Source organism: Propithecus coquereli, unplaced genomic scaffold (genome assembly GCF_000956105.1).
Source record: "Propithecus coquereli isolate 6110/MARCELLA unplaced genomic scaffold, Pcoq_1.0 Scaffold126, whole genome shotgun sequence".
NCBI classification, from domain to species: Eukaryota; Metazoa; Chordata; class Mammalia; order Primates; family Indriidae; genus Propithecus; species Propithecus coquereli.
The window spans coordinates 2689250-2695189 of NW_012136747.1; the positions used below are offsets into that span (position 1 = coordinate 2689250).

The following is a 5940-nucleotide window of genomic DNA, read 5'->3' on the forward strand; positions in this document are numbered from 1 at the left end:
TACAGATAGAGAGTAGATTAGTGGTTTCCTAGGGCTAGGAGGAAAGTAGGGGATGGGGAAAGAGAGTGACTGCTAATAGACAGGAGTTTTTTATGAGGTGATGAAAATGTTTTGTGGTGATAGTTGTATCACTCTGTGAATATGCTAAAAACCACTGAATTGTACATTTTAAAAGGATATATTTTATGGTATGTAAATTATATCTCAAAATCTATTTTTTTAAGGTGTTGGGGAGGGAGGCTGTGGATAGAGGAAGCACTTAGAAATGCAGTCTCCTCTCCAGTCCTCAGGGCAAATGGGCAACTCTGGACGTTAGTCTCCTACTCCTTGTCTCCATTTTCACCCTGCCTCCTGGGAACCTCATTCCTGCTACATCTTGCCAACCATATGGAGGACCTTGTGGCAGCCCACTGGGAACCACCTTGAACACTCTTTGGTGAAAGGAACTTCCTAGGAACACACCAACCTCTGAACTGCAGCATGAAGTCAGGTTTCAACTGGTTCTGCTGACAACATCGGAGTCAGTAACTTGGATGAGTTCATACCTTGGCTCTGCCACTGACTTGCTGTGTCATCCTGTAAGTCACTGACCTGCCCGGTGCCAAATGGTAACTGGAGTAAAATGAGTCTGCCTGGGGATTCTCCCTGCTGTGAGTTTTATTTTTTTGAAGCAAGTTTATAGTAACTAACATTTGTACAGTCTCTATACACATGCTTTATCTCAACTGACCCTGTGGGGATGATATGATTCCTAGTGACAGATGTGGGGGCTGCGGAGCAGAGAGCTGGGTGACTCCAGCTGGCATGGTGGAGCCAGGCCTTCTGTTTTTCTGACTGCCTATTCCGCTCTCATTCCTTTCCACGGGGCTGCCTCGTGATGAGACTTTTCTCTCTACGTACAGAATGCCAATGTTAAGGAAATCAACTTAACTTTCAGTTGGTATCAAGGCTGTGCTTTCAGCCCTCGGAGACAGCCCCTCTCTGGCCTTCCCTGTTCAGCCATTTGCCCACTGGTGGCCACTTCCAACTTCAGTTCCGCAGCACCGGGGGCCCGATTTCATCCAACTGGACAGGGCTGGGCTGGCGTGCCCCGTGACACTGGGTGAATGTTTACAGAAAGGACTGAGGTGGAGTGAAAGGAGAATCCAGTTCCTTTTAGAACAGCACACAGGACTCTTCATGATCTGGCCTCTGCCAGAGGTCCGTTTGTCCAGGCTGAGTTTGGGGTGGGGTGGGGAGGGCAGGAGGTGGGGTTGGCCAACCTTCCAATTCCCCCATCATGCTTCTCAACACTTAGGTTTGAAAGAAACAGGCGGCAGACTGGGGAAGGCCTGAAAGGCCAGGGCTAGGCACAGGGCAGGCCGAGTTGTTGGTTGTTGGCGCAGCCGCTAGGGAGCTTCCAGGGGCTGGGGGTGGGTGGTGGCAGCCAGGAGCGCACCCCGGGACTGCGCAGCACGAGAGCATTTGCAGAAGCACCACAGCCTCGGTGGGAGCGCGGCCTTTTGCAATCACTGCTCTTGACTTTTCCCCCCTCTCTCTTAGCTGCATAAACGCTCTAGGAACCATGGTGCGCCCACTCCTTTTCATTCATTCCCGCCCACTCACGGCACAAACCCACGTCACAGGAGGCATGACTTGCCTCGGAGGCTTATTAGCTTTCCTGGCAGCATCCACCTCGCGCAGGCGCTGAGTCAGCCGGTGTCACCAGCCGCTGACTCAGGCAGAGCGGGCGGTCCCGGAGGCCCCTAGGGAGAGCAGAGCAGTCAGGGCAGCAGGGGCAACTCCACCCCGCAGAGGCCGGCCCAGGCCGGGGGGCTAATCCCACCTCATCCCCACAGCCCACCTGTAAGGCACATCTAACTTTTCCATTCTCCTCATCTCCCTGCGGGACACCCAGCAGCCCCTGGGCCTCCGGGAGGCTTCTCAGCAGGGCTCGGGGGCAGGAGTAACTGACCCGGATGTAACCACGTTGATTGATTGGCCTAGACCTGGGCATGTGACCGATCAGAGCCAATGGTAGGTAGTGAGACTCAGGCTAGAAATTCTGGGACAAAGGTATTTCATTTCTTTTAGCTGAACTTGAATCCCCAGAGGAGACAGGGACTAGAGCCGCTGGCTCCAGCTGGCCACTTTGTGAAACCCGAGACTGAAGCTAACCCTGCAGAAGAGAGAGAAATGGTGGAAACTGAGTCCTGATTATATCCTGGAGTCCTGAATCCAGCCATACTTGAAGCTGGAATGATACAGGGACTTTTGGATTTCCATGGCTCAGTGTGCTCCTTTTGCATAAGTCTGTCTTGAGTTTTCTGTCACTTGCAGTTGAAAGAATCCTGATCAATACAGGTATTTACTACCACATTTAACCAATCCTAAGGCATACTATTTTTGTTGTTTTAATGGAACCATCTTTGTTTGCAAATTTGAGAAATTGAGGATAGCTGTTCATATTGTCGTTATTTAAACTGTGTTAGGTACACTGTTGGTACTGAATGTACTGAATTTACTGCTGCTGTTTAAAATGTCTTCAAAAGATTATATAGTGGTTCAGCATTTGGATAAAAAGTGATTATGTAGTGAGAAAGGCGGGAATACTGAGCAACAGGGAGTGAAGTTAATATTAGTGAAACAACTTTTCTTTTTGGAGAAATGACTGCTCTTTTCTTACAAAACAAGCAAGTGCTTTGTAAAACCCAAGATAGGAAGATAGCCACAAGTGGAAGTTGTGTTACACTTTGTCTCTGAGATATGGGTGAAAAGATTGACTGCTGAAGGCAGGAGAAATTGTGGAATCTCACAGAAGGGATGAGAGGAATTTCAAAACCACAAGAGTCCCTGTGACTGGCTTATGATTTGTGTAGGACTATTGTGGAGACACTGTGCACTGTCAGAACGCTATAGCTTGTGTGTTCTCTTTCTTAGTGGTGCATCTATAACCATTAGAATGTTATCACCTAGGGGGAGCGATAACACTCCCGGTTTGCAAAAGTGCTGTGAAAGGCACTTGCTCAAGGTCACAGGCTGAGTCTGAAAACCATGGACCTAACTATTATATCCCGTCCACCCTCCACCCTGGATTCCTATTGGTCAAGGGGCGGGTGGAGAACTGGGAACATCTTCTGCCCATCCCAGCCCTGCTGTCTGGGCACTCTGGCCTACACTGGCTGAGCAGAGGTGGAACCAAGTGGTTACAGTGGCCTGGCCTTCAGTGATATTTGCTGTCATACTGTTTCAGTTCACTAGCTTGGTCCTAAAGAGAGATCCCCGCCACCAATAATTTTTATGTCTACAATTTGAGTAGTGCCAGTAGGTTGTGCCTCAGGTTGTAGTTTTTCCTCCTCTAAGTATTTTTAAACATCTTTGCATAATATAGGATTTCTGTGGAGATTATGTAGTCATTTTGTTAGTTAAGATCTCCTCCGGCTCTTCTCGGGACAAGGGTTCCCTGTTTTGATGCTGTTTCAGAGCAATTGCTCCACCTGGCAAGGTTAAGGGCGGGCACTCTACTTTGGCACCGCCCCACCCTTAATCCTATCCCAAGCAACTGCTGCCCTATCACCTGGGGAAGAAGGGAACGCTTTATCAAACTAGGAATTCCTCAGCCCAGGCATAGTAAGATTTAGAAAGTGACCTAGAGTAACCTAAGGATATTAATATGCCATTAGCTTGAATCTGCATTGCAGTTCACCACCCCGCCTCCACCCCCCCATAGGCTTTCTTAGAGGGAGCTCATATAGGCAGATGGAATTTTAAGGACACCTGTTGATCATCTGATACCATCCTACACCTCCCAAGAACCCTCCTCCCAGTCTGGGCTAATAAAAGGAAACAATCCGAGAAGTCAGGAATAGTGAGTGAGTGGGTTAGTGAGTTTGTCTGTCGCTCTCCACTTGCGGAAACAGACCCGTTTTATTCTATAATAAAGAGCTGCTGTTGTGAAACTGTTCCCTCCCTGAGGTTACTCCGCTGTATTGGCCTTGCTGGTGATTTTTCCAAGAAAGGAGTCAGAGGACTGGAATAATAGTCTGCATTTGACACTTTGGTGTGTCTGGTCATTCTTCGGCTGAGAGCACACCAAGAACTGAGGGCAGACTCCCACCCTGACATCTTTGGTGCTGAAACCCAGGATTCTTACAATTTCTCCATACACAAAACATCAATAACATTCCTACTAGAGTTGTCTTTCTATTAAAGCTAATAGAAAAACAATCATGCTATCGACCAAGAGGTAGCACGGAAAGTGGTTTAACATACAGACTCTGGACTCAGACTGCTTGAGTTCAAAGCCCGGTTCTGCCACCTACTAGCTGTGACTCTGGGCAAGTCACTTAAACTCTCTGTTTCCTCATCTGTAAAATTATGGTAATAACAGTATAGGACCTACTTCATAGAGATATTGTGAGGCTCAAATGAGATACTATATACAAAGCCCCCTAGAGCCTGGCACACAATTTAACAAACCTTACACAGCACTGACTATGTGCCAGGCATCATTGCTTTTTGTTGTTGTTTGTTTTTAGAGACAGGGTTTTACTCTGTTGCCCAAGCTGGCATGTAATGGTGTGATCACAGCTCATTGCAGCCTCGAACTTCGGAACTAAAGCGATCCTCCCCAGTCAGCCTCCTGAGTAGCTTGGACTATGGGCACATGCCACCACGCCCAGCTAATGTTTTTATTTTTTTGTAGAGATGGGGTCTTGTCATATTACCCAGGCTGGCCTCCCAAAGTGCTGGGATTACAGGCACGAGTCACCACACACAGCCTATTGTTTCCATAGAACAATTCAGAGGATAGTTATGAGGACTAAATAAGTCAATATTTGTCAAGTAATGAACTACTACTCCTGGACATAGCCATGGCCCAGTAACTCCTCACTTCCTTCTTAATTCTTTTATGATTTTAAAAAGATACTTTGGGCTGGGTGTGGTCACTCACACCTGTAATCCTAGCACTTTGGGAGGCTGAGGTGGGAGGATCACTTGAGGCCAGGAGTTTGAGACCAGTCTGAGCAACATGGTGAGACCTCATCTCTACAGAAAAATAGAAAAATTAGCTGGGTGTGGTTGCGCGCCCCTGTAGTCCTAGCTACTTTAGATCCTGAGGCAAGAGGATCGCTTGAGCCCAGGAGTTTGAAGTGGAGGTTGCAGTGAGCTATGATGATGCCACTGCACTCTAGCCCTGGCAACAGAGTAACACTTTGTCTTAAAAAAAAAAAAAAAAAAACTTTATATATTTTGTCCAATTTTTAAGCTGTCTTTATTGGGCACATTGATACAATTTCCAGTCCACCATGACCAGAAGTATAATATTATTTATTATCTATCCCTGTCGCCTACCTTGCCCCAGATAAAATGTAAGCTCCTTGAAGGATTTTTGTAATTGTTCATTGATGAACCCTAGGTGCTCAGCATATAACAGGTGTTTAATAAATACTTGTTGGGTGCTGTATGCTGGCAGGCTGGTGGGATGGCAGATAAGGACAAGATCCCACAGTTGAGGAAGAAAATTAAGAAATTGGAGGAGGTGCAGAAAGTGGACAGGGTAAAAGAAAGAGACTTTTTTTCCAAAGAATTGAAATGCATGATGTATGGCCTTGGAGATGACCAGAATCCTTACACTGAATCAGTAAATATTCTTGAAGACCTTGTCATAGAGTTCATCACTGAAATGACTCACAAGGCAATGTCAATTGGAAGACAAGGTCGAGTACAAGTTGAAGATACGGTCTTTTTGATTTGAAAGGAAGTTTGCTAGGGTTAAAGACTTGCTTACTATGAATGAAAAATCAAAACAAGCTAGAAAAGCATTTGATGAAGCAAACTATGGATCTTGACATCTTTTATAGTTTCTGAAACTCCATTATATTCTAGGCAAGACATATATAATATTGTATATTTTCTACAGTAAGGTCCTGATATCTGCAAATGAAAGGTGAAGAAACA

At 46.3% G+C, this 5940-nt stretch overlaps 1 pseudogene; it reads left to right on the plus strand.

Moving 5' to 3' along the window:
• LOC105805157 overlaps positions 1 to 5831 on the plus strand; it is a 26418-nt pseudogene extending 20587 nt beyond the window's left edge.
• Positions 5832 to 5940: the final 109 nt, after the last annotated feature.